Genomic DNA, 12812 nt, shown 5'->3' with positions numbered 1-12812 from the left:
GAGTTTCATAATTTTCTCAATTTCCGGCTTGCGGAACGTCCCTTGTGAGCGTAACCCTTTAAATCGCAGTTTTCTTCGAATTCTGAAGGGCTAGAACAATTCTGCGGTCAGATTTGAATTCAGCGCGTCAAAATCTATAGGAAATGATGTAAAACAAGTAAAGGCAAAACTTCAACCACAAGTTATAATGGAAAAACCGAAATTTTCTTCGAAAATGTCAACTTTGACTAAGATTTTCAAGGTCAAAACTTCTTTGTCATACATTCTCAACAATATTCCCTAAATCTGCAACATATTAGTTTTAACCTCCAAAAAGATTCATCCCTCTATCTTATTCCTATCAAAAGTTCTTTGATTTTGACACAGAAAGGAGCAGTTTACCCCACTGTGCGGCGGTCGGAGGGTTGCCAGCGACAGCTGGACAGCAGTGATGCCCAAGCTTCGAAAATTTTAGGATGGTCTCTTTCAAATTAACGTGGCTAAGAGCTATTCGAATTTTCTCTCTCCGGGTTGAAGAATTTGGGGCCTTTTTCGTTTAACTTTTGAAGTATAAAAGATATCGGAATGCAATTTGTTTTCAAACATTGTTTTCAAACCTTATTACACTAATCTCTTGTACGAGTAGTAAACCGATCATAAAAGCAGAGGGCGCGCCTCGATTACCTGGGTCGGGAAATTCCCAATAGTTCTTTGCGATGTTAATTTAAAAGAGACCATCCTAAAATTCTCGAAGCTCGGGCATCACTGCTGTCCAGCGGTCGCAAGCAGCTCTCGGAACGCAGACCTGGTGCACGGTTGTAGTCGAATGCGTCCGTGAGGCGCTGTTGCCATTTTACCTGTTCGCGCGCGTGTAGGTTGCAATTTTAACGGATGACCCTGTACAATAAGAACGTGATTTTCTGTGTTTTCCCCGGGGGTGAGTCCCATGATGTAGCCATCTGCGTGAAGCCCTAAAACGGATTGTTAGCGGGTCACGGTTTACTGCCGCTTTAGGACACTAGCCGTTTGGTCTCCAACACGCTATAAAGTAATTAGAAAACATTTACCAAATAACTTGTAGAACTGCAGGGCAGTTTTTAGGCATAATTCTCAGTGGCCTAACTTTTCTTGCACCTAATACCTCGCGCGTGCTTTTGTTTTGATATTTGAACGCGCGTATACAGAGTGTCCCAAAAATGTCGGAGTTCCTTGAAAGGAGTGACTCAGGGGGTGATTTGAAACAACTTTTTCCTTAGCGAAAATATTGTCCGAAGCTTCGTCAACGAGATATTAACAAAAACCCCCGACCAATCAGAGCGAGCTCCTTCCGCCCGAGCTCCCGCGGTAGCGTTGGCTACGCGGTAGGCGGCTGCGCTTGTACTACGAACGTACGAACAAGCAAGTCGGCATGCATCGAAGGAAACCGCGTTACACAGTTTTTTTTTTTAAAGCAGAATCTTAAATAATAATTGTTTGAAGCGAGAGGACAAGAAATACGCAAATTTCGTTTTCAAATAAGGCATAAACGAAAAGGTAATGTAACAAAAAATGTATGACAAGTGATCGTAATTCGTTATTGAGGTAAAAATCCGTAGTTTAATTACGGCCAACATAACTAAATTTAAAAAATAATATTAGGTGTAAGAATAAATTCTTTCAGACTGGATTTACATAATCAGTATAAAGCAACCGAATTTCTATCGCAGTGATATTCGTAAGCTACCAGAAAAATGGCAAAAGATAATTAACAATAATGGAAATTATTTCGATGATTGAGTTGTTTTCATATTTTTTAAATTAAACTGTTATTGAACCCTAAAATCGAACAGAATTTATTTCTACACCTAATAATCACCAATAAATTAAATAAAACTCACCCTTCCGGATATTCCTTTCCTTCCTTTTCGGAAACCTGTGTCCCTTGGTCACTGTACCGATCCTGGTCATCGGTGGACGAAAAGATTTATGGTAGGGTAGCGCCCAATGCTCAGCTGATCGCAGGTATACGACACCACCCAAAAGTAAGGGTCGCAACGTTAAGTGCGTCCGGGTTAATGTACCGATTATTCACTTCACTGCACGGCTACTAACACTGATCACTTAATTTATTTTTCATGGAACATGTTGTTCCTACGTTATAAAAATTGGTGGCCCCGAAAGGGGCCGATTACTATTAATTGAGCAGTTGCTCTATGTTGCCACCCTCAGCGTCTATGCACGCCTTAGCGCGTACAATCACCTGCCTTTGGACGGCCTGCAATGTTTGTGGCGTAATGTTTGCTACTGCAGCGTGAATTCGTACGACTATGTCTTCCAGTGTATCTACTGGTTGACGGTACACCTCATCCTGAAATGATTGTTGTACAACAAATACAAAACGTAAATAAAAAAAAGAATACTTATAAGAAAAAGTAACAGCAATAATGAAATTACCTTCAGGTAGCCCCAGAAGAAAAAATCCAGCGGGGTCATATCCGGTGACCGGGGGGGGCCACGCAACAGGACCGCCGCGGCCAATCCACCTGTCCTGGAAGGTTTGATTTAGGTAGTCGCGGGCAATTGTGGCGTAGTGAGGTCCAGCTCCGTCTTGCTGATAGAACATGTTCCGTCGGATCTCAATTGGAATATGGTTCATGAGATCCGGCAGAACATGCTCTAAAAACACTTTATACGCTGGGCCGTCCATCCTGTCTAGCAGCATGTACGGCCCAACGATGTAATCACCACAAATGCCGGCCCATACATTAATCGACCAACGGACTTGTGCTGCGCGTGTCCGAAGCGCTAGTGGATTCTCGTCGCTCCACAAATGCCGATTGTGGGAAGTGAAGCACCCTTCCCTATTGAAGAGTGCTTCGTCCGTCCACAATATGTATTTGCAGAACGACGGATTCCGCTGCACTTCTCCCAACAGCCACACTGAATACTCAACCCGCTGGTCGGCATCCCCGGGGTGCAAATGTTGCACCCGCACATAGCTGTACGGATGCAACATGTTTTCCCTCAGAGTTCGGTGTACCGTCATTCTGCTGGCACTAGAAGAAAATGCAGAAACATCCATTATTAGATAACATTCGTTTTCCTCAATTAATAATTGCTGCAATTATCTTGTACTGTGACTTACTCTAGGCGGCGGCTCAAGTCGCCCACGCTGACGGTCGGATCTTCGTTTATGGCGTCCAACACGTTCTCTTCTACCGCAAGGTTCCGCGCGGCTCTGGGTCTACCCACGTTACTGCCTCGCGGCATCATCGACCCCGTCGAGTATAAACTTGACGCCAAACGCCGAATTGTAACCTCGCTGGGGGTTTGGATGTGCGGGTATTCCCGTGCAAACGCTCGCACGGTAGCACTTGCGTCCCCGTTGTTCCGGGCGTACACCCATAACATCGCGTAATATTCTTGAGCGGAGAACATTTCTAGGACGAGATTGCTAGCTGAATGATAAGATTTTTTCAAGCAACTTCCTCTACCCCCAAGTAGTTTCTCTCGTTCCATTATGAGTTAACTCCCACCAGGACAAGAGGCTTTAGGTAAAAAGAAGCCAGCACATTTTCGAAACACACGTGCTTTGCAGAAGTGCAACGAACGAACCATCCTACACTTTCACAAAAGCCCGCGCTCCGTCCTTTTACTGCCAATGTACCCGTTGCTTCGAGATAGACAGCAGACACCACGTGTTTCGGTTCGAAAGGGTCCGAAGAGAGGAGAAACAGAAAGTCTTCGAGTTGCTATAAAGAAGAAAAAGCATACCATTCCTGTTTCCGGTTTCCGATACCTCGAGTTCACGTCTGCTACGAGGCGTAACCAATTATGTCATAAATTGTCCAAAACTGTAGGAAACTTCTCTACCCCCGACTAGCGGGACAGTACGGTCATAAACCGCGACCCTGGCGAAATGCTCTGGCCGATAATCGCCTGATTAATTTTTGGGAACCAGATATGGCATTTTCTTCCTCTACTATATTGCTAATCTCTCTACGTTCGTCAGGCAATAAACCGTACTCCGCTACAGTATAAACAAGTTATAATAATGTTCTGTGCGCTAACCGCGATGAAAATTGATCTTGTGAAAAGAAGAACATGTTCTTAGGTTAAGATCGAAAAATGTTTCCCTAGCAATGGGGTATTGTAATATGACTTTAAGAAGATAAACACGATTTTTTTAACGTTACATATTTAATTTGTTATCCTAATTGAAATTATAATTCTTAAAAATATTAAAATTTGTTTGATTTATATTTATCAGTCAAATAATTACAGAATCATTATCATAACATTAATATGTCTATATCATTTTTTTTAACATTATTATATTGCTGGGGAGACTAATGCAAGACTGACTTGTGGTCCTTGGTGATGGACGTAGGTGTAGCCGTGAGAATTTGATTTTCCCTATAGTGGAAAAACCAAAGTTCCTTAAAAAGCTAGTCAGTGTGGTCTCATTTGAAAATATGGTCGCGGATACCTGTATACCGGCTTTTTTCCAACCATAAGACACATCTGCATCTCCTTGGATTCCTTTTTCTGACCTTATCTGAGAGCAGCGTAGTTAATATTTTGAGGGGTGAGAAGGATATTAATACCAAGGTCTATTTCACCACACTCCTTTTTAATCGCGTTATGGCGATACTCAGTTTAACACTGATGCAACAATAATTGATTTCGGCGGAAAATTACACGACGCGTGACGTAGCCTCTATAGGCTGTTTCAAGAGAGACTGGGCGAGCGGCACCTCAGGAGGGCTATTTATACAGCCCCCTCAGAGGGTCGCGTTCCCCAAGCGACGCTGAAAACGCGCGGCAAATTTTGGTGGAACAAGCGCGTCGGCACCTGTGATGCCAGATCGGGGACGGGTTCCCTCGAGAATTTCCCCCACCTCGCGCACACTACGCCGGAGCGGCGCGTCCGTGAGCTCAGCGCTTCGGAGTCCAACTCACGGACCCGCAGCTCCGGCGTAGTGTGCGCGAGGTGGGGGAAATTCTCGAGGGAACCCGTCCCCAATCTGGCATCACAGGTCGACACGCCGAAAATCCGTTACCTGGGCAAGTCCGGCTGTCAGATACGCAGCGTTGGCCATCGCCCGACTCACCCAGCAACACGGTGAAAAACCCAAGCCTCCGACGCATAGCGGTAAAATCGGCCGTTCTTCCAACGAATGAGCTAGCGTCGAAACCGCTACATCCCCCCCCCCGGTGGTAATTAGCACTAATTATGAAACACCGACCTGTAATCTGTCCGGGAATTTGACTCTTCTCCCATAGCGAGTAACAAAACGTCCTACCGGCGTAGTCAAATCCGGAGCAGGTACGATTGGCAATGGATTATAGAACAACCGGTGGAATTACAGGTGGACTTACAGGTGGAATCTCGTCATTAACTCGCGGTGTCGCAACGTCAGGAGGTACTATATCGTCACAAGGCAACGCCTGAGTGCGATCCGGCTGACCCGGAATATCATCGGCCATCACAAATGCCGGCTTAACCCGATTAATTGAAATTACCTTATGTTTACCATTAATATTTACAGTGAAAGTTTTTAAATTTCGACTTACAACAACGTAAGGCCCATCGTAAGGCTGTTGTAAAATCTTTTTCGCCGCGTCATGTCGAACAAAAACATGCTTACAATCAGCAAGGTCCTTAAAAATAAACACGCGAGGAGTACCATGTCGCGATGGTTCGGTAGGCCCCAAGCTACGAAAATAATCACGCAGTTCTTCTGCGAATACCGCGGTGTCGGAGTTCGTCGATGGCGATAAAAATTCGCCCGGCAAACGCAACGAACTTCCATATATCAGCTCGGCTGAAGTTGCCTGCAGGTCTTCCTTCCAGGCTGACAAGGGGACCTTCAGGACTGGCAAACTCAGAAATTGTTTATACTTAGTGTACGTGAAGGTCTTCACTCGGACTTTAATTTCCCGAAGCAGTAAGGCACGCTTCCCAGCCAAATTCGAGAAAATCGACTTTGAAAAATGTGGAGTTACCTTATATATATTTGATAGAAGCCGATGACCAACGAGAAGCGTGGGTCAGTGCGTTTGAAAAACGTAGAGGTATATTTCATTTTGTATTTCCCGCCGAACAGTAAGGTAACGCCCATGGCAACACCGTTGAGGGCGTTAGAACGGACGGGAAGACGTGACATCGTGCCCCCCCCCCCCCCACCCGGTGCGCGGAGAGGTCTCGGCCGGTTTTTCGATCGGCAGTTGGATTCGAGAGCTCTTAGCGACACGTGTAAGAATAAAGATATTTTTCCAGTAAACAGTTTTGCCTTTGATATTGACTTCTCCCAACAGTTCCTACTTAAAACAACATGCGTAGCGCTCCTGACTAGTAAGCATGAGGTCGTCATTTCACGTCTCACTGTTGATACGATTATTTTTTTTTTATTCATTTGAATACCTACACCTTTCACATGCAAAGTTTGTCAAATTCATGCTATTTAACAGATATGTAAACATCTGTTATGTGTATGGGTGTACGGTGTATACCGGTGCTCCACCTCCCAGGAGATGGACATCACTTTCAATTAAAAACACACATCTTATTTAAAATTGTCTCTTGCTTGAAAAATCGTACTTTTTATTGCACATATTCATTTTTAAATAGGAATATTTACAATAAATTAGATTTTTCGTCCAAAAATAAATCACGTAGAGTAGAAAATAGAACTTGGAAACGAGATAGTGGCGAACGGCGGTTAGCATACCCACAAGGGTCGCGTACATCGTGGCACGAAAGGCACATAAGTGCGTCAACCGGGGGTGTTCCAGTGACCTGCCCTTGATCTCGAACGTACGGTTCACATTTACCGGTTTCGATTTTATTACTCTACGCGGCGTACCTGGATGCGTTTTACAATTAGCCGACTGCCGACTCGTTAATATTCGACGTTTTGCCCTTTTTTCCCCCTTTTATAATGTTTCGCCAAGCTCTTTTTTGCAAGCTACCTAAATTATCGAAAATACATATGTACAGATATATACAATACTTACATCTAATATATACATGTTACAAACTATGAGTATCAAAACGCAAAAAAAACATATAATATAAAAACTCTGGCGCTTTACGCGTCAACTATTTGTGTCACACGAGCCACAGTGATACGCATCGTAACAACAGACAAAGCACAGCGTTACACGGCATCTAGCACACCGTATGAACGCCGAATTCTTACATGCGCAAGCTATTTTCAATATATCCAGAGCAAAGCATACCTCATTCACATTATTAAATAGTTCCCTATTGTCACACAGTTTTGCAGCAAACCAAGCGTATTGTAGCATATTGGAAAATATTGGGGAGGACATCTGGTGGTGCACTATCGAATGGATTTTGATACAATCTTCGCGGGAATTAACTTCGCGTCCTTGTTCAATCAAGTAGGCACAATTTTGAATCCGCTTTATTAAAATTTTTACTTGCCTATAAACATACACATCGCAAGGTTGAACCAAAGGGGTGCATTTCGGCGGTATAACTTTAACGGTGCATGTCGGTAGACCATGCTCATCTTGAAAAATTTCGCAGTACATTTCCTGGTTCGTTTGCCCTCCCCAAGAATCTATGAAAAATGAAAATAGGACGTGTACAGGTATAATGCCCACTGGGGCCCTTTTATTTTAATACCTTAAACCCACCACCGTTATAATCGTGTATCAAAAACTGCACGTATATATATATATATATATATATATATATATATATATAAGTATAAGCGTGATACATATAATACTGTCGAATAAAAGATCATGGCACGAGGTACGTAACGCCATCGAAGAACAAGGCACGATCGACTCGAATGATCTAGAGATCACTCCCGTATAAAGAGGGAGGGGATAGGGCAGCAGGGCACCCATGGCGGAAGCGTAAATCTGTTCAATCCCCCACTTTTACGATTCCCAAGTTCATTGCTTGGGTGCAATTTTTATGTGCAACGCGCTTAAGTGCCTTGGTCATTATGTCTGCTACATTTTCGTTCGACTGAACATAGGTCAAGCTAATTGATTCTTTCTGCAATTCTTCTCTGACAATATGGCATTATGGGTTTATATGTCTTGTTCGCAAATTTTCTATTCGACTTTTTGAAAAAGCTATCGCCGCTCTGTTATCGCAATATAGATCGCACTTCCCTGAAAATTGTTTAAATAAATTTAGTTCGTTTAGAAACATGCTCAGCCATGTGGATTGTTTTACACCTAATGCTAGAGCTACATATTCGGCTTCCATTGTTGACATGGATATGTTGAGGGGTGAATGGAATAATGATAACTACGGTCTCTTTCACCACACTGCTTTTAATACGCGAGAAAAGGTGATGCTCTGCGAATCAGTGTAGTAACAATTTATTATTCTAAACGGCGCGAGTCGATGCCACTACAGGCAGTTCCACGGAGTGAGTGAGGGCGCGCGTCACCTCTGGAGGCTATTTATACAGCCCTCTCAGAGGGACGCGTCCCTCAAGCGACGCCGAAAACGCGCGGCAAATTTCGGCGCGAAAAGCGCGTCCGCGCGCTGAAAAAACCCTGACCTGGGCGAGCCTGGCTGCCAGATGCCTACGTGGCCATAGCCTGACTCACCCAGGCCCACGGGGGAAAACCCAAGCGTACACAAAGCTACGGAAAAGTCGCGTCTCCAATATGGAGGCGAAGTAGCAAACAACCGCTACATGACCCCCCCGGTAGTAATTAACCCTAAATTACGAGAACCCAACTTGCAGTCTATCCGGAAATTTAACTCTTCTACCGAAACGAGTAACAAAACGTACCGGCGTAGTTAAATCCGGTGCAGGTACCAACGGTAACGCGTTTCGAATAACCGGCGGAACTACAGGTGGTCTCGTGTCTATATTTACCGGTGTCGCAGCGTCAGGTAGAACAGGCAATATCTGAGTGCGATCTAGCTGGATCGGAATAACATCCGCTATAACGAACGCTGGCTTAAGTCTATTTATTGGTACAACCTTATGTCTACCCTTAATATCTATTGTAAACGTCTTATCACCACGACCAATAACATTGTATGGCCCATCGTATGGCTGTTGCAAAATAGTTTTCGCCGCGTCATGCCGTGTAAAAACACGCTTACACGTTTCAAGTTCTTTAAAAACAAAAACGCGGGGTGTGCCATGCCGAGACGGTGCAGACGGTCCAATATTGCGGAAATGATCACGTAATCCATTGACAAATACGGCGGTATCGGAAATTGCTGATGGCGCTAAAAATTCGCCCGGCAATCGTAATGACTCGCCAAACACCAGCTCCGCCGAAGTCGATGAAAGATCTTCCTTCCAGGCTGAGCGGATCCCCAGCAAAATGGTCGGAAGAACCTCCGTCCATCGAACATGTTGATAAGCCCGAATAGCAGTTTTGAATTGACGGTGGAACCGCTCCATCGTGCCATTGGCCGCAGGATGGTAGGCCGTGGTATGAAAATGAGCCGAACCTAATAAAGAGTTCAACTCTTTAAAAAGGTATGACTCAAACTGCCGTTCCTGATCCGTGGTAACACGCAACGGGGTCCCGAATCGGCAAATCCTGATCGCAGAGCGGAATCGCCTCTGGCCACCGCGTAAAACGATCTACGCACGTGAGGCATTATCGAAATCCCTCAGACACCGGCAGAATCACGATGTCGATGTTTACGTGCTCAAACCTCGCTGACGGTTGAGGAAATGAGCCCAGAGGTGCAGTGACATGCCTCTGTACCTTGGAGAGTTGGCAAGGGATGCAACACCGCGTCCATTCCCTACAATCAGACTTAACCGACGGCCAAACGTAACGCTGGGTTACTAATTTGACCGTCGCCTTAATCCCAGCATGGGACAAACCATGTAAAACCTTGAAGACGGCACGGCGGAAGGGGGCCGTAAGATAAGGCCGCACGCTGCCCGTCGAAACATCGCACCACATCTTTGTGGAAGATCCTGGAATTGCCACCTGTTCCAGCGTCAGACCAGAATCTTTTTGTAAAAATTCTTGAAGCTCCGGGTCTGTTGCTTGAGACGCTGCCATCGCCTCAAAGTCGAGCGTCACTTCCACGGAGTCCAGTCTGGATAGCGCATCCGCTACCACGTTATCGTGACCAGCATCGTGACGGATGTCCGTCGTGAATTGACTCACGTAGCTGAGATGCCTAATCTGCTTCGGGGTATGCTGATCCGATTTACTGTTGAAAGCAAAAAGGAGCGGCTTATGGTCCGTAAAAACCGTAAAAGTTCTTCCTTCTAATAGATATCCAAAATGCTTTATAGACTTGTAAATCACCAACAATTCCCGATCGAACGTTGAATAATTCCGTTCCGTCGGCGACAGCTTAGTAGAAAAGAAAGTCAACGGTTCCCATTATCGCCAATCCGCTGCTGCAGAGAGTGTTAGAAGCGTCGCAGGTAAGCGCGACTGGAGCCCCGGGTTCGGGGTGCGCCAATAAAGTGGCCCACGACAGATCCTCCTTGCATTGACGGAACGCGTCACGAGCTTCATCAGTCCACGTAACTGGACTGTTACCCTTGATGTTATTGCCCAGCATGTCATTTAAAGATGCCTGGGCCTGCGCCGCCTTGGGTATAAAACGTCTGTAGAAGTTTATCATACCCAAGAAACGGCGCAATTGCTTAGCTGTAGTCGCTTCAGGAAAGTTATTAATCGCGTCCACTTTCTCGCTAACCGGACGCGAACCCTTTTCAGACACGATATATATCGGAGAAACTTTACTTCGGACTTCCCGAACACGCACTTACCCGGGTTAACGACTAAATGATATTTGCCACGTCTGTCGAATAGAATTTTTAAGTGTTCATGGTGTTCAGCTTCTGAAGCTGACGCGATCAAAATGTCATCTAAGTACGCGTAACAGAAATCTAAACCACGCAACACCTCATCGATAAATCTTTGGAATGTCTGGGTAGCGTTGCGTAGACCGAACGACATGAACGTGAATTCAAACAACCCGAAAGGTGTGGTTATCGCGGTCTTGGGAATGTCCTCTTCAGCCACTGGAATCTGATTATACGTGCGCATTAAATCCATGGTAGAGAAAATCTCCTACTGGCCTTAAAGTTTCCCCGTCCGAGCCTTTGGGAACCAAGTGCAGGGAGGAGGACCAGCTACTCTTTGACGGCCTCGCGATTCCCAGTCGGATCATAGTCTCGAACTCCCTCTTAGCGATTTTGAGCCTATCCGGTGTAAGCCTCCTTGACTTGCTGGAAACGGGTGGCCCCGGAGTGGTCTTTATATCATGACACGAACTATGGTTTACCTCGACTGGTGTGCCTCCTGGTTTTGTGAGTTCGGGATACTTCCCCAACAGGGTATGGTAAACGGACTCATCTTTCACCATCCTAATCGACGCCGTCACGTTTCGAACAGTGGTTCCTTTGGACCATAGAGCTGTCGTCTGGTCGATTAGGCACTGGTTCCGGATGTCCACCAAAACTCTAAAGTGCGCCAAGAAATCCGCACCGATGATTGGCTTGGTGACATCAGCCACGACGAACCTCCAGGTAAAATCTCGTCCAAGACCCAAGTTCAGCGTAAGGGTCGCTGTACCGAAGGTCGCGATCGTTGTTCCGTTAGCAGCGGAGAGTTCGTATTCCGATTTCAGGGGAGTACCACGAATCAAGTTACGAGGATCTACACAAAGGTCGGCACCCGTGTCGACCAGAAATCGCGTATTTGTACACCGATCGTTTACAAATAGACGGCGGAATATCGGGCCGGAGTCGCTAGCCGACATTAACGACCGCTCCCGCGTTTCCCTAGCCAAAAGTGCAGGGCTCGATACACCGGTGGGCCTTATGCGCCCACTTGTGGTGGTACCAGCACATACCGTTCTGAACATGCTCCCTCGACCTCGAACGCGGCCTCGAAGAACTCCGCGGACGACGCGCACGCCCTTGACCGCCGCCCCGCGACGGTTCATCTCGACGAGAAAGCCGCAGCTCGTCAAATTGGGTCTTCATCACCTTACTCTCCTCCTGTATAGAAAGGAGTAGCTGCAACATCATGTCCAAGGAACTCGGTTGCGTCGACGGTCCAGGACGCGAGGATTCTGCAACAGCAGGCCGTCCAGGTATTGTCTCGTAAATGGCATCCGCTAACACGGTTACCTTATCAAGCCCCGTATCTTTCTCAGTGGCCAAGATGGCTTGCACATTGCCGGGTAAACGCCCCAACCAGATCGTCGTCAGTAACGGTTCCGTTATGTATGTTCCCGCCAAGCTCCGAAGGTGGCGCAAGAATTGGAAGGGCTTTTGGTCGCCCATTTTCTCCCGCTCCAACAATTGGCGGGTTTTTTGTTCCTGTGAAACCCCCACGCGGCTGATCAATTCGGCTTTCAACGTTTCGTAGAGACCGGCCGCCAGTGGATTAATTAGCACATCCCGCACTTCAGCCATATATCGCGGTCTTAATGCTCTCGTAACGAGACTCGATTTGGTCGCATCAGAGACGATCCCGGCCGAGAGGAAATTTCTTTCAACTATACAAAACCATAACTCCGGTTCATTCGGAGTAAACTCCGGAACACGGATACCGACCCGATTTGCTGCCGAATCGGAAAACAAAGACGCCCCACCGGTAGTATTGTCATTTACGGACATGGTGCGTAATGTCTATCACTGTCTTTCTAAATTTTAAATTCAAAGTTTCTCACTAGCGCACCAAATCACTGCACGATCACCTTCGCGACACAATCACGTCGGGGTCATCAATTTGAGGGGTGAGAAGGATATTAATACCAAGGTCTATTTCACCACACTCCTTTTTATGCGTTATCACGTTGCGTACGGCACCAAAAATAGTTGACTGTCCCAGATGCCGGAAATAGA

General features: G+C 46.0%; 1 protein-coding gene and 2 long non-coding RNA genes across 5 annotated transcripts in view; all 3 read left to right on the top strand.

The window, feature by feature from the left end:
- Positions 1-12812, top strand: part of LOC143367066 (uncharacterized) — a 391763-nt gene that overhangs the window by 216945 nt on the left and 162006 nt on the right. The window lies entirely within an intron of this gene.
- Positions 1-12812, top strand: part of LOC143367001 (fatty-acid amide hydrolase 2) — a 174392-nt gene that overhangs the window by 28182 nt on the left and 133398 nt on the right. The gene's annotated exons all lie outside the window — the stretch shown is intronic.
- LOC143367101 (uncharacterized) lies at positions 5390-6796 on the top strand. The gene is made up of 2 exons (XR_013084963.1): positions 5390-6015; positions 6671-6796. It is a non-coding gene; the product is annotated as an uncharacterized LOC143367101 (long non-coding RNA).

This window comes from Andrena cerasifolii, chromosome 3 (genome assembly GCF_050908995.1).
Source record: "Andrena cerasifolii isolate SP2316 chromosome 3, iyAndCera1_principal, whole genome shotgun sequence".
NCBI lineage: Eukaryota > Metazoa > Arthropoda > Insecta > Hymenoptera > Andrenidae > Andrena > Andrena cerasifolii.
The sequence above is the reverse complement of the archived record's forward strand: the minus strand, read 5'-3'. Positions and strand labels throughout refer to the sequence as shown.